At 41.8% G+C, this 25,255-nt stretch overlaps 1 protein-coding gene across 1 annotated transcript in view; it reads right to left on the reverse strand.

Annotated features, from left to right (window-relative positions):
• Positions 1-25,255, reverse strand: part of SCFD2 (sec1 family domain containing 2) — a 578,236-nt gene that overhangs the window by 73,392 nt on the left and 479,589 nt on the right. The gene's annotated exons all lie outside the window — the stretch shown is intronic.

Consider the following 25,255-nt stretch of genomic DNA (forward strand, 5'->3'; position numbering starts at 1 on the left):
GGGGGGGGGGGGGCGCCGAAGAGAAGCTGATCGCTGTTGATAGGCGCCCCGTATGTTTACACAGTGGCGTTCTGACTGGGTTCTGTGACGGCCAGGAAGTGGACCAGTCCAGTCACCTGACCTCACATCAGTGACATGAGGTCAGATGACTCAGGTCAAGGGATAGGTCCACTCCCTTGCTGCAGCCTCCCAGCATCTGCCTCTACTCTGTGCTCTGCTGTTACAGCCGACGAGCAGTAGAGGAAGCTCCGCCCAGAGCCCGTCCTAACCTGTCAGCAAGGAGACATGGTGAGTGTCTGTGTGTATATGTGTGTGTAGAGTGTATACAGTGTGTGTCTCTGTCTTAGTATGTGTGTGTGTGTGTGTGTGTGTTTGAGTGTGTGAGTGTGTGTGTGTGTGTGTGTGTGTGTGTGTGTGTGTGTCTCTCTCTCTCTGTCTGTCTGTGTCTCTGCATGTGTTTGTCTCTTACATCTACTACATTATCTGTACTCAGAGAGTTATCACTGTGTCATCTGTGGTGTTACATAGGACTGCAGGTAACACTACTAGATTATCTGTACCCAGAGAGTTATCACTGTGTTATCTGTGGTGTTACATAGGACTGTAGGTAACATCTACCACATTATCTGTAATCAGAGAGTTATAACTGTGTCATCTGTGGTGTTACATAGGACTGCAGGTAACACTACTAGATTATCTGTACCCAGAGAGTTATCACTGTGTTATCTGTGGTGTTACATAGGACTGTAGGTAACATCTACCACATTATCTGTAATCAGAGAGTTATCACTGTGTTATCTGTGGTGTTACATAGGACTCCAGGTAACATCTACTACATTATCTGTGCTGTGTACATATGTGCCTGTGTGGGTATATATGGGTCTGTTTGTGAATGTGTCTTTGTGTTTGTATATTGGTGCCTTTTATGTATTTGTATATGACCCTGTCTGTGTATTTATTTGCCGGTGTGTATGTGTATATGTGTCTGTACGTCTATATATTTACCTGTATGTATATATTCCAGAATGTGTGTATGTATATTTGCCTGTATGTCTAAATATCTGTGTCTTTATGTATGTACAGTATATATGTTCCAGCGTGTCCATATATGTTTGTGTAGGGGGCGGCAATAGAGAGTCTCGCACAGGGCGCCATCAAAGCTAAGGCCGGCCCTGGCTGTCACCAACCCTAGTCAGAAGGAACTCCGCCGCTGCCTGCGCCGCATGACCTCCTTGGCTCCTCCGGTAAGTCACACCAGGCAGAGCGGAGAGTGGTAGCGGTAGGCTACCGCTCACCGCTCTGTTCACAGTGTGGCGCTAAGTACAAGGGGGGGGGGTGTGGCGCTATTTACAAGGGGAGGGGAGTGTGGCGCTATTTACAAAGGGGCAGCGGGCTGTGTGTGGCACTATCTACAAGGGGGGATGTGTGTGGCACTATCTACAAGAGAGGGGCTGTGTGTGGCGCTATCTAAAGGGGGCTGTGTGTGGCCTCTTTAATTTATTTTCTTTTAATTTAATTTTATGTTAATTACATTATAGAACTACATCGCTTGTAAAATGTAGAAATGCTTTTATACTCGAGTTACATTAAAAAAACTGTGAAAAAGAATTACACCTCATTGATTGGTAGAGAAAGCAAACATGGCGAGGGGGAAGGAGATGTCGGGAAATAAGTTTTTTGGGGGGGGGAACGCCAATCTGAATCTTTGCCCCGGGTGCAGGAGAACCTAGCTACGCCTCTGTAAACAAACCCTGAGTAGTTGGATCCTGGAGTTGTATGTAAGGGCCTGTTCACATCAGCGTTGGCTTTCCTTTCAGGGGTTCCGTCTGAGGTTCCTGTCGGGTGAACCCCTCAACGGAAAGTCAAACGGAAACCTGATATCAATGGTGATGGAAACATTGCTAATGGTTTCCGTTTGTCACAATTCCGGCAGGTTTCCGTTTTTCCGACTGAATCAATAGCGCAGTCGATTGCTAAGCTAAATTTTCCGTTTTGACTTTGCGTTGAGGGGTTTACCCAACAGAAACCTCAGACGGAAACCCCTGAACGGAAAGCCACCCTGATGTGAACAGGCCCTTCCTTCCTTATTTCCATCAGTTCTTCTCAATTGTATGTAGGTTGGAAAGAAGAAGAGGCAGAGGGAAAATTTTAGGATTAGATTGCAAACAAGGTTAATCTGTAATCTGCAAACATGGAAACACAAAGGTCTGCATAGGAACTGAATACAAAACAAGAAAAGACTTTTAATCAAGACTACTTGCAAAGTTACTTAATTTTATTTTATTTCAGCTCCAACAAAAACTGTTGCAAAACTAAACATACCTTAATAATGAAGGAGATTTAGCAGCAGAAGAAAAAAAATATATACCTTGCTTACAGTACAAGAATATGAAAATGAATATGCTTCAATGCTCTTACATGAATTTTTTTGCTTATGCTACAAACATCCTTCAGACATTTATAGCATTTTTCTTGGTATCCCTGACCAGGGCCGCCATCAGTGGGGTATTAGGGGTACTTCTGTAAGGGGCCCGGCCAAACCTAATTGAAAGGGGGGCCCAGCTTACTACACTTGGTGTGGTTTAGTGGAAGGTGGCGGGGTCACCTACAGGCTGACGCATTATGTATTATTATAAAATGGAAGTCACTTAATCTGCCCCATTAAGGCGTCATGCCCACTTCAGTTATTGTCTTCAGGTTGCTATGCGTTTTTTTAACTGATAGCACCTTGACCCATTCATTTCAATGGGGTCCATGCACACTTCCATTGTTTTGACGGTTCCGTTGTTCTGTTCAGTCAAAAGTAGAGCATGTCCTATTTTTGCCCTTTGTTCAGTGACCGTGGGCCCATTGAAGTCTATGGGTCTGTCAAAATAACGGACTGCACACTGAAGGCATCCGTGTGTCATCAGTTTTTGACGGATCCGTTGCCAAGCAACGGCTGGGCGTGCCAAAGTTCAAAAGTTACATATACATATACACTCAAGATCAGGGGTCTCAAACTCGGCAGGGTAAGTGGGCCGCATATAGAAAAAATGGGAAGTTGACAGGCCGCATTACTTTCAAATTTGATACAACATAGCAGTGCCCTCTGTGGATGCTGCCGCAGTGCCCTCTGTGGATGCTGCCGCAGTGCCCTCTGTGGATGCTGCCGCAGTGCCCTCTGTGGATGCAGCCGCAGTGCCCTCCGTGGATGCAGCCGCAGTGCCCTCCGTGGATGCTGCCGCAGTGCCCTCCGTAGATGCTGCCGCAGTGCCCTCCGTAGATGCTGCCGCAGTGCCCTCCGGAGATGCTGACACAGTAATGTCAGGGGCTTGCCCAGAGCTGGAGTCCCGGAGCAGAGCCGCTTCTAGCACATATATGGACAGAGATGTCAGGGGCAACCCCAGAGCTGCAGTCCCGGGCAGAGCGCTAGTAGGCTCTTCCTGGGACTCCAGAGGTGGTCCTGACATCACTGGGACTCCTAGTCTGGGGAATTCCACAGAGTCCCGGAGCAGAGCCTGTACTAGCGCTCTGCTCAGGACTCCTCTCTGGGGAAGACCCTGACACACTGTCCAAACATGGACACCGATGTCAGGGAATTCGACAGAGTCCCGGAGCAGAGCCGATACTAGCGCTCTGCTCGGGTCTCCGCTCTGGGGAAGACCCTGACACACTGTCCATATATGGACAGTGATGTCAGGGAATTCCACAGAGTCCCGGAGCAGAGCCTGTACTAGCGCTCTGCTCAGGATTCCGCTCTGGGGAAGACCCTGACACACTGTCCATATACGGACAGCGATGTCAGCGAATTCCACAGAGTTCCGGAGCAGAGCCGATACTAACGCTCTGCACGGGACTCCGGCTCTGGGGAAGCCCCAGACATCTCTGTTCATATGTGGACAGCGATGTCAGGGACTTCCAGAGTCTAGCGGCTCTGTGTCCCGCGGGCCGCGTGCTTGAGACCCCTACTCAAGATGGATGTGGACACACTGATCACAATGGTGCATGACCACCCAGAACTGTGGGATACGTGGGCGGAATGGTACCATGACCGGTACAAAAAGGATGCCGCATGGGAGGAGCTTTCAAAGGAGCTGTTGCAGCGTCGTTGGGAGCAAGGAACTCGTGCAAAGCGCCTGAAAATAAGTAAGTAAATACACACATTGCACTTTGCTGTAATTCATTATTTATGGCCCTGTTTTGCTCTGAAAGCTAGAGAAAACAGAGCCAAAACGATCATGTGACGTTCCTATAGGTGTTCCCTGTGTCATGTGACAAGTTCATTTTAATACCTTCCGTTTTTAAAACGGAAGACAAATGGAAGCACAACATCCGTTTAAAATGGAACAACGGAACGAACACGAAGTGAAAACGGAAAGCACACGGAAGTCATAACGGACACACGGATCCGTTTGAAACGGACGTCAAAACGGTGAAGGATGTGTGTATGAGGCCTAAGACTTCAGTCAATTAGGCAATTTTAGCTGTATATGGCCCCACATAGTAGTATGTATAATAATACGCACAATCAGATCAAGACGAAAGTGGCATTTGTTGATAATGACAAAATTACATCCCCCCCTATAATTTACGCCAGTTTTCTGGTGTGAATTATAATAAATTTGCCGAACCGCTGTGACCTGCCCACTTTTCAAAAGCCACGCCCCTGTTCTACAAAAGTGACAAGGGTGGTGTCAAAAGGCCCACTTGCAACTTTTGTATGGCATAGAATGGTTGATAAATTACACCCCCTGTGTTTATAGTATATATTTAGCTCAATCACAGTGTATGCAGCTGTTAAAGCCCTTTTACACGGACCAATTATCGGGAAAACGCTTGTTCAAAAAAATTGTGCCGGTAGGGCAGCGATCAGCAGATGATTGAGCAAACGCTCATTCATCAGCTGATTGTATGATTTTAAAAATTAAAAATATGATTTTCGGCAGAAATTCTCCCTGTGTAAGCAGGGAGACGTGCTGCCGACATGATAATAATGTATGGGGACGAGCGATCGGAGTAACAAGCGATCATTCCCTTACTAGCTCAGTGTGAAAGGAGCAAACAAGCGCCGATCAACGAGCTGTCTAGTTGATCGGCGCTCGTTTACACGGCCCAGGACAAGGCCGTGTATGAGGACCTTTACCAATGCTGTTGAGTAGTTTGTGGATTGTAGATAAAGAACAATTAAGAACACAATAGAACATTTCACGTGGCCACCTTCACTTGTAAAACTTGTCCAGCGTAGGAATGGTCTGGACTGTACATCTGCCTGCACATGGGCACATCAAAGCAAAGTACAAAATGTACAGTACTAAGTCTGGACATTACACTAGCGAAGAATTCAAATTAAACCCATAAAGTGGCTGTTAATGTAACAAGACAGGAAGATCAGTCTGAAGGAAACTTGCCTAGTGAAATGGGATTTAATAAAGCACAAGGAAAAAAAAAAAAGAATACGGAAATGATTGTTTGCAGTCTGATTTGTCACGAAATCGGCCTATAGCCCAGAACTGGCTTATAAAATCCAAGTACAAATCCTCGCTGAATTTCAGCTTCTAAAGAAATCAAAGGCCTCAACTTAAAACCCACAAGGTGATGAAAGACAACCACACCCTGTTATAAATGTCTCTTTCCAGACTATCTGGCACTGGAAGCAAGAAGAACAGAAAATGTGCTACCATAAGCCAGTAATAGCTATTATAGGATTCATATTGAAACACTGAATTCCCAAGACTGGAGGAGGGTCGCGTGAGACAGACTCGGTTTGATTGAATCAATGCCAAAACACACAGAGTTCTAGTTGGGCCTGGTAGCGTGACCTACGAAGGCAGACTCTGATTTGATTACGCTGCAGCCTATGCATGTTGAGCCAGGTGTGTGTCTTACACAATGAAACGACTTCTCAAGAATGCTCCGAGCCCTCATCGAGACACGCCGTTTTAATGCACAATGTCAATAAGCTTTGATAAAACACTAGTAACATACTCCATCAAGACTTTTCCCTTTACCTAATGTTTTTGAAATGTAAAAACTTTCATCTACATTAGGGATACAGCCTCTTATTTGTGTTAAGGGGTTGCCTTTTACCATACAAACTACGCAAGGAGATTTCTATGAGGACACAGGCAGCACAATAATCCTCCTTGGTTTTAATAAAAATCAGGATACAGGCCTGTTTAGACAGATGCAGAGTTGTTTGGGTGCATTATATTTCCGTATATCTTACTAGCTATGGAAATAAACCAAATGAGTTACTGAAGTTTGAGTCCATGTTATAAAGGCCGAGCATGTGTTTTATGACATTGTAAAATAATCAGCTAGTGACTTGTTTTAAATGGTAAGGAAATAACATGGTCGCTTACTGTAAGCTGTTCATCAGGGATGTACGTAATGAAGAGGTGGTCCTATAGCACAAAAAAAACCAACAACTTCTCCCCACCACCATTATCCATCACAGGAGACAGGATCAAGAGCACCCTCTCTTTCCCTTCCCATCCTTTGCAGGAGGGAATGCTGGCATTACCCACAGCACAGTGGCCCCTGCCTAGTTTGCTAATGTTGCAGATCTTGTAGAGAGGGGTATCTTTGTGCTGATTTATATCACTCTTTGGAAATATGAGGATCAACCTATGTTGGGTCCCTTCTTTCAAAGACATCACAGTATTATGAGGAGCTATTGTGTCTTTCAGACTTTATTTGAAAATTTCTTGGACTTCATAGTTTTTCGGAACACCTGGATATATGGCATTGTAGCGGACGTCAGCATAAGAGAACAGATTCTTGAGAAACCGGTCCTGGAACACTCATTCATTATACATCTGTGAGAGCATAAGTAAGGCCGCCCTTTTCATCTCATTACTGCCTTCCTTTCAAGATATACATCGTCAAGACTCCCGACATATAACTCAGACAGAAGGCTGCAATGTATCCCACTGTATAGGCATATAGTGGAAAACGGCACCCGAACAGCCTCCCATACATGAACAGTGATGTGAGGAGCTTCCCCAGGCAGAGTGCTTCTCATGCTCTACATGGGCACTTTGACAATGTGACGCTCCCGCCATCACTATCTAGTCAGGAGCTTCCCAATGTATATGTTTAACGTATACCTGTGACAAGTCCACATGCACAAGGTGTACTGCGAAGGCAATGTTCCATTGGGTTCCTTATGATATTCTCCCCTAAAAGTAATTCTTCTCGGGGAGAATACCTCCATGTAATGGGATATGGCATTGTAAAGGATCTGCCAGGCACAGCTTCTTTATCAACGCCCATAGGTAATCAGTCTGCACCTGCTTCTAGGTCTGTGAGACTGACTCCATCTTCCACCACTCAGGATGGCAGGCTTAGGAGTGGGAGAGCCTATCGCACCCTGGCCAGACGGAGCTAGCTCCCGCCCTCTGTCTATTTATACCTGCCTTTCCTGTTCCTCCTTGCTTGTGAATCTTCTCTGTTGGTTTCCTGGCCCTGCTGCAGCTTCTTGTACTATTTGTCCCTGCTTCGTATTGACCCTGGCTTGCTGACTACTCTCCTGCTCTGCGTTTGGTACCTCGTGCTCTCCTGGTTTGACTCGGCTTGTTCACTACTCTCCTGCTCTGCGTTTGGCACCTCGTACTCTCCTGGTTTTACTCGGCTCGTTTACTACTCTTGTTGCTCACGGTGTTGCCGTGGGCAACTGCCCCGTTTCCCTTAGGTTCTGTGTTCCCTTGTCTGTTTGTCTGTCGTGCACTTATTGAGTGTAGGGACCGTCGCCCAGTTGTACCCCGTCGCCTAGGGCGGGTCGTTGCCAGTAGACAGGGACTGAGTGGCGGGTAGATTAGGGCTCACTTTTCTGTTTCCCTACCCCCATCATTACAGGCATGGTTTTAGAGTCCCATACAACTCTATGTGTGCCCCATTACGGCTCTGAACTCCGTACAACACCAAGCCATGATACAGCTATGAACATGAGGCTGAAGAGAGGCACAGGAAGGGATGTACAATATTAGGCAGTTTATGGCCAGTCACACATGCAGAGCTGAGCTGAGTTTGTCCTATTGCACAATGTGCCGTCATATAACAATGTTGGTTTTTCACAAAACTGCAGATAAACCTATTATCACTAACAACAAAAATAATAATTGTTTCATGCTAATAATATGATTTGATGTATAAATAGATATCTCTATTGAAATCTGTAAATTATAGTTATTTCATCATCAAGCAGACTGAGTGATTATTTATGCTAGGATGGAGTGTCCCGATCTGTGGGTATGTGGACCCACTAGGCCACGCTGCCGTAGCGGGGTAGCAGCTGGCCAAACCACAGTGTACCTATTCAATATTAAGTCCGAGCACAAGGGTACCTATAATAGTCCAGACAGTAGCAACGGCTTAGGCACAGATGGGACCTTGGCAGCAGGTGATGCAAAACGTGGCAGATGACACCAGATGTGGCGTAAGTCAGAAGGCGTAGTAGACGGCACAACATGACTCAAACACTAGAGATGGCACAGGAACAAATACAGCACGGGATACAGGGTACAGGGCTCGGAAACACAGAGAAGAGGATACGACTAAGGGACCACTTGCAAGACTTGTTTGAGTAATACAAACAACGCTCAGGCAAGGAGTGAAAGGGCAGGGGCTCAGAAGCAAATTGAGCACATAGTGGATTTTGGGGCCTTCTTTTTATTAGAATATATTTTAGGCACCATGTCAGGTTTGAAGGGCTCTTGCGGTGCCAAAACAGTGGAAATCCGCCAAAAGTGACCCCATTTGGGAAACTACGCCCCTCAAGGCAATTATCTAGAGGTATAGTTAGAATTTTTACACCCCCCCCCCCCCCAGGTTTATTGCAGAAATTATTGGAAGTAGGCTGTGAAAATGAAAATCTAAATTTTGTCAAAGAAAATGTTGGTTTAGCAAATTTTTTTCTCATTTCCACAAGGACTAAAGGGGAAAAAGCACCACAACATTTGTAAAGCAATTTCTCCCGAGTAAAACTGTACCCCACATGTGGTCATAAACTGCTGTTTGGGCACTCGGCAGGGCTTAGAAGTGAAAGAGCGCCATTTGGCTTTTGGTGCTCAAATTTAGCAGGAATGGTTTGCGGAGGCCATGTGGCATTTGCAAAGTCCCTGAGGGGACAAAACAGTGAAAACCCCCCACAAGTGACCCCATTTAGAAAACTACACCCCTTGGGAAATTCATCTAGGGGTGTAGTGAGCATGTTAACCCCGCAAGTGTTTTGCAGAAATTAGTGTGCACTCTATGTTGCCACCATAACAAGACCGCTCTCTAATTATTTTGTTGTGCTTCCCGGTTTTAGAATCACCCTACATGTGGCACTAATCTTTTGCCTGGACATTCGACAAGGCTCAGGAGTGAAAGAGCACCATGCGAAATTGAGGCCTAATTTGGCGATTTACAAAGTATTGGTTCACAATTGCAGGGCTCTGATGTGAAATAATAAAAAAAAACCCTGAGAAGTGACCTCATTTTGTAAACTACACCTCTCAAAGCATTTATTAAGGGGTGTAGTGAGCATTTTCACCCCACAGGTCTTTTCCATAAATGATTGCGCTGCGGATGGTGCGAAGTAAAAATTTATATTTTTCCCTAGATATGCCATTTCAGTGGCAAATATTTTGTGCCCAGCTTGTGCCACTGGAGACACACACCCCAAAAATTGTTAAGAGGGTTCTCCGGGTATGGCAATGCCATATATGTGGAAGTAAACTGCTGTTTGTGCATGCTGTAGGGTTCAGAGAGGAGGGAGCACCAGTTGGATTTTGACGTTTTGAAATGTATTTAACTTTTTATGTTTTACAACTTTTTGCACAATAAAATTACTTTTGTAAAAAGAATGTATTTTTTTGTGTCGCCATGTTGTGAGAACCATAACGTTTTCATTTTTTCGTCAAAGGAGCTGTATGAGGACTTGTTTTATGCGAGACAAGCTATAGTTTTTATAGGTACCATTTTTGGATACATGCAACTTTTTGATCACTTTTTATTACAATATTTGTAGGGCAAAATGACCAAAAAAAAAAAATTCTGTTAGAGTTTTTTATGGTTTTTTTTTTACGTCGTTTACCGCGTGGAATAAATAACATAATATTGTTATAGTTCAGGCCGTTACGTTCGCGGTGATACCAAATATGTATGGTTTATTTATTTTTTTCAATAATAAAGGACTTGATAAGGGAAAAGGGCGATTGTATTTTATTTTATTACTTAAAATATTTATTATATGTTTTAAAACTTTTTTTTTTTTACACACTTTTTTTTAAGTCCCACTAGGGGATTTGAAGGTGCAACTGTCTGATATATATTTTTTTATATATTGCACTACCTATGTAGTGCAATATATTAGATCTGTCAGTTATTCACTGACAGAAAGCTGATTAGGCTTCGCCTCCCGGGGGGCCTAATCGGCTTCCGTAAAGGCAGAGCAGGAGGCCATTGTTAGGCCTCCTGTTGCCATAGCAGCAGACGGCAGCCATGATTGCGTAGCAGGGCTGCCGATCTGCTAGCAACCTTTAAGATACAGCGATCGCTTTCAATCGCTGCAACCAAGGCGTTAATGCCAGGGATCGGAGCTAGCTCCGGTTCCTGCCGTTACAGGTGGATGTCAGCTGTAACATACAGCTAACATCCACCGCTGATGACGCCAGCTCAGCATCTGAGCCGCCTCCATCTTGCCGTCGGTTACGGAAGCCTTTCAGGCCCTGTCTCCGGGCGGGACCTGAACGGCTTCCGTGCTAGGCAGACCGGGAGGCCAGTATTAGGCCTCCGGTTGCCATTGCAGCCACCGGAACCCCGGCAATTTCATTGCTGGGGTGCCGATGTGCTGCAAACACCTTAAATGCAGCGATCGCTTTTGACTGCAGCATTTAAGGGGTTAATGGTGGGGATCAAAGCTAATTTTGGTCCCCGCCATTACAGCTGTAATACACCGCTGACATTCGGCGATTATGGCACCAATTCAGCTTCTGAGCCGGTGCCATCCATTTGTCGTATGGATACAGCAAAATGCGGAAAGCACTATCTTCCCATGACGTATCCATACGACAAATGTCGGGAAGGGGTTAAGCAAATCTTCCTGCAAGCAAAATTGTCATGCAGGATGCACCCAGGGCTGTCATCAGGGGAGTACAGGTGCTACTGCCGTCAGGGGCCCGGCAACAAACTTTTAAACATAGAAGGGCCCATCTGCTGCCCAAATGCCATGTTGTCCATATAATTTAAATTTAATGAAAGGAACAGGCATCAATAATTTCACAGGGCCCATTCTTCAACAAAGTAAAATTTTACAGTCCCCAAGTACCATGTGGCAGTGTCTGCCCCTTCCCCTATTTCTTCACAGCGGCTTGACATGCATGCCATGTGTAGGGAGTCCGAGACTATTCTTAGGCAGACCACAGCATAGGGAATTCTCTCCCCCCATTCTGCAGCAACAAAAGGTCTGGAAGCACCAGTAGCAGAGAGGTCCTTCCTTCACAGAGTCCCTATCACCTACTGTCCTGCCACAGAGGTCCTACCACTATGCATCCCCCCCTGCCCGTGACAATTTGTCCCCCAGCCTTCCCTCACAGAGCTCCTGCCACATTGTGTCCCTCCGTCCCCCACAGGGCTTCTGGCACTCTGATTAACCTCCTGCACCCTCCCGCCAAAAAGCACTGCCACCTTGTGTTTTTGACCACCCAGGGGGCCACAAACACTATATAAGGCCTTAATATCCTGATAGTATTTTTACTTTATTTATCCACTTTTTGTTCCCCAAATAAGTTTATTGGATGACCAATGTGCTAGACCCTCTCCAAACCCTCAGTTTACTGCACATATTCCATAGTTTCTATATTTCCAGTTTACATATGTTACTCTGGTTGTTAGTCAGTTTACATGGTCCATCATTTCTTCAATGAAATACATGTAATGTTTGATTCTATTTGATAAAGCCACAACTAGCTGGGAAGTGTCAGACATTATTTCCAGATTGCTTACTTTGCGTTATGTAGCGGCACACAGCTCTCCTGAGAGTATTTTAATCCTTATCATTGTAGTGGAGTTTCACTGTTCGAAGTTTATCAGTGGGAACATTTCAATGTATGTCACTCATTGTACTTATCTCATATGTCATTATTAGCTTTAACTGACTTATAACTAGAGGTATGAGGCAATGTTATCATAGGTAGAAAGAGGAAAAAAATACACAATCGTACTCCACAGGGTCTTGCACATGAATTCTGAGAATTCCATTCCTGAATACAGAAAACCCAAACTCTTTTATTCTTTTTCTTGTATTATTAGGTTTTTTTTCCATTGTGTTCAATGGAAAGAATTTCTTTTTTAGATGTGTTCTCCCAGCTTAGTGTTGGGATTAAACATGAAAGTTTTAAAATTATTGCTTTGTATGTGCAAAAATAATCACAAATTAACTTGGCAAAATCCAAACATTGCAAAATAGAGAGAGAATATGAGAAATCCCTGTCCATGTGTCCTATTAGGACATAAAGACTTCACAGGGTGGATGGTGGAAGCCCTGGAACAGTCGCTTTACTATTAGCAACCATTAAGTGTCTGTTTACATCAGCGTTTGGTTTCTGTTCATCGGTTCCGTTCAACCTTTTTGTCGGAGGAACCGATGAACGGAATGCCGAACGGAAACTATAGCTTCCGTTTGAATTACCATTTCAATGGTAATGCTTCCGTTACAGTTGGTTTCCGTTTGTTTCCGTTCTGTAAAGTTTGTTTTTTTCACGGAAACAATAACGTAAATGACTATGCTATTGTATCCGTGAAAAAAAATAGATAAGATAGAGAAATAGATAATAGATAGACAGATAGATGGATAATAGATAGACAGACAAATAGATATAGTAACAAGCGCTCGTCCCTATACTAGCTCCTTTTGAAAGGAGCAAACTGGCGCTGATCAGTACTCGTTTACACGGCCCACATCAGGCTGTTTAAGACCACCCTAAATCACTAAACCATCAGACATGAGTGACAGACCGTTGAAATCAGCATGTTGGTCACTATTTTATGATGCCCTCAGAGAGGGCAGCATATAGGCTGTGACAGGTTCCCTTTAATTTTGAATAAATATATTGAAATCGGTCAATCATCAACTGAAAAAAGAAATGATCATACCTGTTAGGAAAAATGAGACAATGGCAAATTTGTCATTATCAGTTATTCAATCCATCACCCATTGACCTCACTCAATGATGCAAATAAATAAATTGGAACATGGATGTTTTTTTTTTTATTCTACAGAACCTCAAAAATGTAAACTTTTTTTCGGTCCGATAAAATGAAACTGTTCATGCCAGAACTGGTGAAAACGAAAGAATTCTGGCATTAGTCCAACAGAGACGAATGGGATCAACTGAAAAATCTGTTCGGATTTTTATTTTTAAATACTTACCAGGATCACACACACAGTTTTGATGCAGTTTTTGTTGCAGTTTTTTTTTTTTCTTTTACATATACACTGAAGTGGACACAAAAGAAAAGAAATGCATCAGTCTTTTCTTTATAACTTTCCTTCCTTTTGGCTCCATTTCTAGCTTTCGCTTAAAAAAACCAGCCAAAAATGGCATCAAAACTGTATGTGTGATCCTGGTCTCAAAAAACAAAACATAACTAGAACATCAGCATGTGAACGTAGCCTAATAAACATTGAATAATACCTCATTTTAAGCTATACCATTTGGGCAAAAATTGGAAAAGAGCAAATTAAAGTCTTACTTTAAAAGCTCCGGATCTATGGCTATCTTTCTTCTGTTGCCTATTTTTTTTTTTTTAATTACATATTTTCCATGATTTCCATAGATTTCAAACAAGTTATTGGTCATTTTAACTATATCAAAATCCTAGACTGTCCAGTAAAGACTACAAATTGCAGTAATGACATATAAACAATATAGAAAACAAGGTGTCATGTACTATCTATGGCAGAAGTAGCCCCGTGAGTCAATCGAGATTGGATTTGAAAACTACTGGCCAGTCGCCCTACGATATACATCAATAGACCAAAGCTAGAAGCCGGCCACCTGATCTATGGAGAAGAGAAATGTGGCAGTAAAAGGGGTATTTCAATCTTAATAAGTGACGGTATATCGCTAGGACCTCTGAACCCCACCGATTCTAAAAATGAACGGACCACAGCACCGCTTTGCAGGGAACTGCAGAACGGCCCCATTCAAGTGAATGGGGCAGACTGCAGTTCTTTGCCCAGCCAGAAGCACCACTGTGCAGAGGAAAACTTAGAAGGGGACGCAACACTTTATAAGCACTGCGGCCCACTTGTGTGACATGCCAATGTGTTAGAGCACCCATCAACTATCTCTTAAGTGGTTCTGAGCACAAGGTGGATGGCAGGCGGCAGATGTGGAACCAGTACCACCCAGGAGGATGGCGGCAACAGCAGGACCAGCACCAGTAACACGGGAGCATCTTAGTCTAGGATTGTGGTGGAGCAGGCTTTAAGTGGGGCATCTGTGGCTAGCAAAGGCTGTAAAGGATGCATTTGAGGGTGGCACACAGAGAACCCCAGTGCCATGCTATGAAACATTGCAATCAGTAGTAAGAGAACACAATTTGTTGTCCCTTCTATTTTCTGAGAGAAAAGGCTCAGTTCCTCAGTGGTTGGTAGTGTGCTTGCCAGAAACATTTGACTACCCCTGGATCAAATCTACAAATTAAAATCAGGCAAATGTAATACCATGGAGAAAAAAAACCAAAAAACAATACCAAACAACAATGGTACAGTATAAGCAATTTAGTGTCCCAGCAGAAATCTTTCCTTTAACCCCTTAATGACCGGGCCATTTTGCACGTTAATGACCAAGGATTATTTTTTGTTTTCTCACGATCGCATTCCAAGAGTCGTAACTTTTTTTTTATTCCGTCGACATAGCCGTATAAGGGCTTGTTTTTTGCGGGACGAGTTGTATTTTGTAATTGCACCATTTTTAGATGCTTATAACATATTGATTAACTTTTATTAACTTTATTTTAGGAGAGAATTGAAAATAAGCAGCTATTCCAGCATTAATTTTCACGTTATAAATTTACGCCGTGTACTATGCAGCGTAAATAACATGTTCACTTTATTCTATGGGTCGGCACGATTACGGGGATACCAAATATGTAAAGGTTTTATATGTTTTTCCTACGTTTGCACAATAAAAACCCTTTTAGAAAAAAATTACTTGTTTTTGCATCGCCGCGTTCCAAGAGCCGTCATTTTTTTATTTTTCCGTCGATGTGGCCGTATGTGGGCTTGATTTTTGCGGGCCAATGTGTAGTTTTCATTAGTACTATTTTGGAGTACATAGGACTTATAGATTAACTTTTATTTTATTTTTTATGGGGGGAATGGGAGAAAAGAGCGAATTTTGCCGTTGTTTTTTGCGGTTTTTTTGGACGCCGTTCATCCGGCGGTTTAATTAATGTGTTAATTTTATTGGTCAAGTTGTTACGATCACGGGAATACCATATATGTGTATGTGTGATTTGTTTTGACACTTTTACTGAATAAAACCACTTTTTGGGCAAAAAAAGGAGTTTTATTTGATTTTCACTGTAATTATTATTTTTTTTTTCTACAAACTTTATTTAACTGATTGACATTTTTTTTTTTTAAGTCCCATCAGGGGACTTCACTATGCGATGTGTCGATCGCATATATAATGCTTTGGTATACTTCGTATACCAAAGCATTATTGCCTGTCAGTGTAAAACTGACAGGCAACCTGTTAGGTCATGCCTCCGGCATCGCCTAACAGGCAGATGCTGAAGGCAGACCTGGGGGTCTTTGTTAGACCCCCGGCTGTCATGGAAACCCGACGGCGACCCGCGATTTGTTTGCGGGGGCGCCGATCGGGTGACAGAGGGAGCTCCCTCCCTCTGTCAAACACATTAGATGCCGCTGTCACTATTGACAGCGGCATTTAATGGGTTAAACTGCCGGAATCGAAGCGCGCTTCGATTCCGGCAGTTGCAGCAGGAGCCAGGCTGAGTATAACAGCCGTGCTCCTGCTGCTGATCGCGTGTGTACAGTGACAGTACCCGCGCCATCACAGGACGGATATATCCGTCCTCCTGCGCGAACTAGCTGCTGCTGAGGACGGATATATCCGTCCTTCGGCGTTAAGGAGTTAAAGTGGTTGTCCAAGATTAGAAAAACATGGCTGCTTTTTTCCAAACACAGCACCACACCTATCCATGGGTTGTGTCTGGTTTAGTAGCTCTGATCCATTGAAGTGAATGGGACTTAGCTGCAATACCACACACAACATGTGGACAGGTGTGGCACTGTTTTTGGAAGAAAGTAGCCATTTTTTTTCTAATCCTGGACAACCCCTTTAAACTTCCAATCTATATTCCTGGACAACCCCCTTAAACTTCCAAACTATATAAGTAATAAAGGAGACAATAACACCAATGAATATTTGATCTCTGTGTTAAGTAGCAGGGCTAGTATGTATATGTACACTCCCGTTCAAAAGTTTGGTGTCACCCAGACAATTTTGTGTTTTCCATGAAAACTCACACTTATATTTATCAAATGAGTTGCAAAATGACTAGAAAATATAGTCAAGACATTGACAAGGTTAGAAATAATGATTTTTATTTCAAATAATAATTTTCTCCTTCAAACTTTGCTTTAGTCAAAGAATGCTCCATTTGCAGCAATTACAGCATTGCAGACCTTTGGCATTCTAGCTGTTAATTTGCTGAGGTATTCGGGAGACATTTCACGACATGCTTCCAGAAGCCCCTCCCACAAGTTGGATTGGCTTGATGGGCACTTCTTGCGTACCATACGGTCAAGCTGCTCCCACAACTGCTCTATGGGGTTGAGATCTGGTGACTGCGCTGGCCACTCCATTACAGATAGAATACCAGCTGCCTGCTTCTTCCCTAAATAGTTCTTGCATAATTTGGAGGTGTGCTTTGGGTCATTGTCCTGTTGTAGGATGAAATTGGCTCCAATCAAGCGCTGTCCATAGGGTATGGCATGGCGTTGCATAATGGAGTGATAGCCTTCTTTATTCAAAATCCCTTTTACCTTGTACAAATCTCCCACTTTACCAGCACCAAAGCAACCCCAGACCATCACATTACCTCCACCATGCTTGACAGATGGCGTCAGGCACTCTTCCAGCATCTTTTCAGTTGTTCTGCGTCTCACAAATATTCTTCTGTGTGATCCAAACACCTCAAACTTCGATTCGTCTGTCCATAACACTTTTTTCCAATCTTCCTCTGTCCAATGTCTGTGTGCTTTTGCCCATATTAATCTTTTCCTTTTATTAGCCAGTCTCAGATATGGCTTTTTCTTTGCCACTCTGCCCTGAAGGCCAGCATCCCGGAGTCGCCTCTTCACTGTAGACGTTGACACTGGCGTTTTGCGGGTACTATTTAATGAAGCTGCCAGTTGAGGACCTGTGAGGCGTCTATTTCTCAAACTAGAGACTCTAATGTACTTGTCTTGTTGCTCAGTTGTGCAGCGGGGCCTGCCACTTCTCTTTCTACTCTGGTTAGAGCCTGTGTGTGCTGTCCTCTGAAGGGAGTAGTACACACCGTTGTAGGAAATCTTCAGTTTCTTGGCAATTTCTCGCAAAGAATAGCCTTAATTTCTAAGAACAAGAATAGACTGTCAAGTTTCACATGAAAGCTCTCTTTTTGTAGCCATTTTGAGAGTTTAATCGAAACCACAAATGTAATGCTCCAGATTCTCAACTAGCTCAAAGGAAGGTCAGTTTTATAGCTCCTCTAAACAGCAAAACTGTTTACAGCGGTGCTAACATAATTGCACAAGGGTTTTCAAGTGTTTTCTAATCATCCATTAGCCTTCTAACACAGTTAGCAAACACAATGTACCATTAGAACACTGGAGTGATGGTTGCTGGAAATGGGCCTCTATACACCTATGTAGATATTGCATTAAAAACCAGACATTTGCAGCTAGAATAGTCATTTAGCACATTAACAATGTATAGAGTGTATTTCTGAATAATTTAATGTTATCTTCATTGAAAAAAAATGCTTTTCTTTCAAAAATAAGGAAATTTCTAAGTGACCCTAAACTTTTGAATAGTAGTGTATGTATATATATATATATATATATATATATATATATATATATATATAAAGCGTGACTTTATATTACTACAGCCTTCTTACTTAACTAAATGGGTTTAGACCTAACAAGTAGAATAAATAGAAATCCAGCAGTGTCTGTGTTTTAAGCCAAGAAGGGAAGTGGGGTGTTTCATTTCTTGGTGTATTTGTGTTAAGGCGAGTTAGGTTAACTGCATTATATGTATTAGAATGTGAGCTCTCCATGCTGTGCGCCTGCTGCTTGCTGTTTGGATTATAAAACATACTTATATATTCCAAGCATATTTCGGAAGTATATACCACAGCGGAAGAAACATGGTCTTGGAAAGTCTCTCTTAACTTACCGCCAACTCCACTGTTTCCCTTTCCTGCAGACGTAGTAAAAGCAAAAGGAAAAAAAAAAAAGTGAACCAAAACAGTTCTAATATTAATAAAATTTGCCTGCAGGCGTTCAGTTAAAACATTTTTTTTTTAATACGTACAGTATATCTAAAAGTATTTTACATGGCACGAACCCCTGATCCCCCCACCTGAGTCAACTTCCAGCTAAAAGTCCTACATGTCTTGAAAGGAATGAAAGGAAATTACTAACCTACCACAAAACCACATACATAAACCCAACCTTTTTTTGGGACTACAGTAACCGGTTGATAAAATTTTATAGAAAACTCTTCCAGGAAAAAGCTAAAAAAACACTTCATGTTATGGTGCCAGCAATATACATACCATGCACCATATATATCAACATCCTTCTCAGGTCATATTAGTATGATATATTTTGGCACACAAAGTATTTCCTAAAACCTGCACTGTTTGGAGTACTTGTTAGTGCAGTGTAACAAGTTTAAATGGTTAATTTCAGATGGCCATAACCCATTGCATTAACCCCTTAATGACGAGGCCTGAAAAGGCCTTAATGACCAGATACATTTTTCTGTTTTTGCCTCTCTGCATTTCAGCAGCCATAACTTTATTATTTTTTATTAATGTGGCTGTATGAGGCCATGTTTTATGTGAGAGAATTAGTATTTTTTTTTTCCGCAGTTTGGGGGGGGTATAAAAATATATTTTTACAGAGTGAATATAGGAAAAAGCGATTCTCGTCATTGTTTTTCTTGTTTATTTTTTATCCCGTTCATGTTTCACACTAAATAACCTGTTAAATTAATTCTTCAGGTTAATACGGTCGTGTAGGTACCTAATATGTGTAGGTTTTTTGTTTTTATGTAATGTAGGGGCAATAAATTATATTTTATACAAAATAATGACACTTTATTTATTTTTGTTACTTTTTTTCTTTAACCCACTTCCCGCTCCTGTACGTACTATTAGGTCATGGTAGCTGTAGCGTTCGCGCTCCATGACGGAATAGTACGTCACGGGAGGAACGGCCATTTCGGCCGTCTTCCCGACACATACAGGAGCTGTGACAGATGCTGTCTCGTACAGCAGTTGCCGCAGCTCCTATAGCGGGAACCGATCGCTGTGTCCCCACTGATTAACCCCTTAGAAGCCGCGTTCAATAACGATCGCGGCTTTTTAGGGGTTAAACCACTATCGACGACCCGCTACATGATAGCGGGCAGCGATGGTTGCGTCCGGCTATGCCATCTACGGAAGCCTAGTGGGTCCTCTAATAGACTGCACTGTGCATGTAGTGCAGTGTATTAGAAATGCGATCAGGTCCTCCTGTCCTCAAGTCCCCTAGTGGGACAAAGTAAAAAAGTGTAAAAAAGTAAAAAAAAAGTTGTGTAAAAATAAGAAAATAAAAGTTTTAAAAGTAATAAAAGTAAAAATCACCCTTTTTCCCTTATCAGTCCTTTATTATTAATAAAAATAAACTATACAAAATTAGTATCGCCGCGTCCGTAACAACCTGAACTACAAAATTATTTCGTTATTTATCCCGCGCGGTGAACGTGATAACAGAAAATAGTAATAAACCATACCAGAACCACAATTCACCTCACTTTACCTCCCAAAAAATGGAATAAAAAAATACCAAAAAGTCGAATGTACTTAAAAATGGTGCTGATCGAAACTACAGTTCGTTACACAAAAAATAAGTCCCCACACAGCTTTCTTGATGGAAAAATAAAAATGTTATGGCTCTTAGAATATGGCAACACAAAAAGTAAATGATTTTTTACAAAAAATATTTCATTGTGCAAACGCCATAAGACATAAAAAAAACTATAAACATATGGTATCGCCGTAATCGTATCGCCACGCAGAATAAAGTGAATATGCCATTTATAGTGCACAGTGAACCCTGTAAAAAAAAATAGAAGAAAAAACAATAGTAGAATTGCTGTTTTTTTAGTCACCACGCCTCTTAAAAATAGAATAAAAAAAGTCGCACGCACCCCATGAAAACTACAATGAATTACTCAAGGGGTCGAGTTTCCAAAAAAGGGTCACGTTTGGGGGGTTTCCACTGTTTTGGCACCACAATACCTCTTCAAACCGGACCTAATAAAAAGGGGGCCTCAAAATCCTCTAGGTGCTCCTTTGCTTCGGTGGCCGGTGCTTCAGTCTTTACCCCACTAGGGCCACATGCGGGATATTTCTCAAAACTGAAGAATCTGGGCAATAATTATCGAGTTGCATTTCTCTGGTAAAAGCTTCTGTTTTACAGGAAAAAAAAATGGAATAAAAAAGGATTTTCTGACAAAAAAAAAAGAAATATGTAAATTTCACCTCTACTTTATCACCACAAATGGGCTATTGCCGCACTCAGGACTAATTGGGCAACAAAATGGGGTACTTTATTTCTTGTTAAAATAAAAAAATTTGAGCCAAAACTACATATTATTGAAAAAAATTTAATTTTTTAACATTTTCAGCCCAATTAAAATAAGTTCTGTGCAAAAACTGTGGGATCTAAATGCTCACAACACCCATAAATGAATTCCTTGAGGGGGTAGTTTCCAAAATAGGGTCACTTTTGGTGGGTTTCCATTGCTTTGATACCTCTGGAGCTCTGCAAATACAACATGGTACCCGAAAACCAATCCAGCAAAATCGGGACTCCAAAGAACACATAGCGCTCCTTTCCTTCTGAGCCCTCCCATGGGCCCAAACGACAGTTTATCACCACAAATGGGCTATTGCCGCACTCAGGACTAATTGGGCAACAAAATGGAGTATTTTATTTCTTGTGAAAATAAGAAATTTTGAGCCAAAACTACGTCTTATTGGAAAAAATTTAATTTTTTTAATTTCACTGTGTGGCCAAAATGGTAACAACAACCATAAATTAATTCCTTGAGGGTTTTAAAATGGGGTTACTTTTTGGGGATTCCTACTGTTTTGGCACCTCAACACCTCTCCAAACCTGGTATGCTGTCTAAAACATATTCTAATAAAACAAGAGGCCCCAAAATGCACTAAGGGCTTCTTTGCTTCTGGGGCTTGTGTTTTAGTCCAGTAGGACACTAGAGCCACATGTGGGACATTTCTAAAAACTGCAGAATTTGAACAACACATATTTAGTGGTGTTTCTCTGGTAAAACCTTCTGTGTTACAGAAAAAAATGGAATAAAATTGAAATTCAGCAAGAAAAATTAAATTTACAAATTTAACCTCCACATTGCTTTGATTCCTGTGAAATGCCTAAAGGGTTAAAAAACGTTCTAAATGCTGTTTTGAATACTTTGAGGGGTCTAGTTTTTAAAATGGGGTGTTTTATGGGGGTTTGTAATACATAGGCCCCTCAAAGCTACTTCAGAACTGAACAGGTACCTTAAAAAAAAAGGCTTTTGAAATTTTTAAAACAATATGAGAAATGGCTGTTTATGTTCTAAGCCTTGCAACGTCCAAGAAAAATAAAAGAATGTTAAAAAAAACGATGCCAATCTAAAGTAGACATATAGTAAATGTGAACTAGTAACTATTTTGGGTGGTATAACCATCTGTTTTACAAGCAGATGCATTTAAATTCAGAAAAAATCTATTTTTTCTAAATTTTCTCAAAATTTTGACATTTTTCACAGATTAACACTGAATATATCCACCAAATTTTACCACTAACATAAAGCCCAATGTCTCACGAGAAAACAAACTCAGAATCGCTTGGATAGGTTTAAGTATTCCGAAGTTATTACCACATAAAGTGAAATATGTCAGATTTGAAAAATGGGCTCCGAGCCTTAAAGCCAAAACAAGGCTGTGTCCTTAAGGGGTTAATCCCAATAAGGGATAACTTTATTTATAACTTTATTTTTTACTTATTATGTATTAGCATACTCCTGTAAGCTAATACATTACACTGTGTAACTATGACACAGGCTGCTGTTCAGGCAGCACATAGTCTGCCCGAACAACAGGCTTACCAACAGAAAGCCCTGGGGTCCTTTCTAGGTCCCCAGTGCTGACTGCAGAGGGATTCCCTGGTCTTTGATCACGTCAACGGGTTTCCGATGACAAGATCAAAGAGGGTAGTTCTCTTTGATCATACCGCGGTCACGGACCGCGGCGATCAAGGAGTTAAACATTTGGGGTTGGAATGTTTTCCGACCCCAGCTGTGTTCAGCAGGCTGCTCTAAGATCAGGAGCTGTAAGTTACACCTGCTGCTTAGAGGATGAGCGCTCACAGGAGCGCTTATAAGCCTCTTCTACATAGACGCCAAAAGATGTCGCTGTAGACAAAGCACCTGCACCGCCTGCTGTCAAAAGACGGTGGGCGGTCGTTAAGGAGTTAATAGCTGGCCATACATTAAGGATTTGCTGAAAAACTTATAGTTTATGCTTGGTCTGTGAAGGTTGTCATACTGGGCGACAACTCCATAAGATAAAATTACAAATCACTAATCGATCTCTGCCTTGATCTGTGGCTTGGTCTGGGCTTCGATTGATGGAAGGCAGATCTGTCACTTGGCATTAACAACTTTACTTGACTGAACTCTACAACGTCCAAAAAAAATCCAACATGGTAGATCAACTTTTCTACAGCTGCCTCCGGTCAATGTTTGTCAAGCTCGTTGATGTCACGCAAAGACACAGACAGTCATCCAAAAATGTTCTAAATTGTCCTTTTTGGCCAACTAAAAACTCTAGTGTATGGTCAGTTTTAAGGTTCTTATAACAGCCATAACACTAGACCTACGTTCAGTTCAGAAGAACCATGCAGGTTCTGGGTGTTGTTGTTGTAATACAAACCCTAAAATGTGCCTATATTATAGGCGACTGAGAACTTTAGTAGGGGAGATTTATCAAAACTGGTACAAAGGAAAAGTAGTTTCCCATGACAACCAATCAGACTCCACCTCTCATTTTTCCAACACCCATTGGAAAATAAAAGCAGCAACCTGATTGTGTGCTATGAGTAATTGTACCACCTTTCCTTTACACCAGTTTTGATAAATCCCTTCACCCTTTGTTTTTTCAAATCCTCAACATTTCCAATATCTCTGCTTGTCAGTGAATGGAAACATTCCGTTATACCACTGTAGAGTCTGCAAACCAATATAAACCTAATACAGTGGGCTCCAAACAACTGTATCCATTCTAATTTACTTAACTTCAGTTAAACGTATCCAATGGGGATTAACAAAAACATACGTTTTATTTGTGTCGCATAAACAAGCTTCCGCAAAGTTTCTCAAAGATAAGTTAAATGTGATAGATTGGAGTTTGTAGACCACAGTGCTGACTCATGATTTCTGGATCAGCAACAAACAGTTTAGATCCAATGGTAAATTCTAGCTTTCCCTCTTAACTGGATAAATCACAAGAAAGAGACTGCTGATAGGAAAGTCTTATCATAGTAAAGTAATAGCTAATGTGACTATTAGTCCTATATAGCACTACACATTCCATCCCTATGTCATGCTGTGACTCTTCAGGGGCTCCGCAACATACTGTATATTTTCAACTAGAAATTTAAAATGTATCATTTTTCTCCCAGTCCTGAGCGCAGGTCAGCATAGATGAAAGCCGCTATCACGTTTAATGTATCTTTGATAAACTATATGTTCAAGCTTGTTTATGTGAAAACAATTACAAGTTTCAGTTAATCCCCAATGGATACATTGTTGGTGAAATACTTGTATCCATTCTAGACAATCCTCTTTTAGCTAAATACATAAGTAGGACAAATTCCTCTCTGTCCTGACCGTTTGTTACAATGTTTTAGAACTTTTCATTGTAAACTAATATTATTTACATGCTATTAGTATGAACCCAGTTGTGCCATAGATGATAATTCTGGAATCCATATATGAAGCTTGAAAAACATGGAAAACAACTCTCTATGCTTGCTACATGCTCGCCTAATGGTCACATGGTGGGATTACTATTTTGTACCCTCCCTGTTGAGAAGGAAGAGTGTATATACAAAAATAATTTAAAAAAAAAAATATATACACTACCGTTCAAAAGTTTAGGGTCACTTAGAAATTTCCTTATTTTTGAAAGAAAAGCACAATTTTTTTCAATGAAGATAACATTAAATTAGTCAGAAATACACTCTATACATTGTTAATGTGCTAAATGACTACTCTAGCTGCAAACGTCTGGTTTTTAATGCAATACCTACATAGGTGTATAGAGGCCCATTTCCAGCAACCATCACTCCAGTGTTCTAATAGTACATTGTGTTTGCTAACTGTGTTAGAAGGCTAATGGATGATTAGAAAACACTTGAAAACCCTTGTGCAATTATGTTAGCACCGCTGTAAACAGTTTTGCTGTTTAGAGGAGCTATAAAACTGACCTTCCTTTGAGCTAGTTGAGAATCTGGAGCATTACATTTGTGGGTTCGATTAAACTCATAAAATGGCTAGAAAAAGAGAGCTTTCATGTGAAACTCGACAGTCTATTCTTGTTCTTAGAAATGAATGCTATTCCATGCGAGAAATTGCCAAGAAATGGAAGATTTCCTACAATGTTGTGTACTACTCCCTTCAGAGGACAGCACAAACAGGCTCAAACCAGAGTAGAAAGAGAAGTGGGAGGCCCCGCTGCACAACTGAGCAACAAGACAAGTACATTAGAGTCTCTAGTTTGAGAAATAGACGCCTCACAGGTCCTCAACTGGGAGCTTCATTAAATAGTACCCGCAAAACGCCAGTGTCAACGTCTACAGTGAAGAGGCGACTCAGGGATGCTGGCTAATAAAAGGAAAATATTAATATGGGCAAAAGCACACAGA

The sequence above is a fragment of the Rhinoderma darwinii genome, chromosome 1, assembly GCF_050947455.1.
Source record: "Rhinoderma darwinii isolate aRhiDar2 chromosome 1, aRhiDar2.hap1, whole genome shotgun sequence".
NCBI lineage: Eukaryota > Metazoa > Chordata > Amphibia > Anura > Rhinodermatidae > Rhinoderma > Rhinoderma darwinii.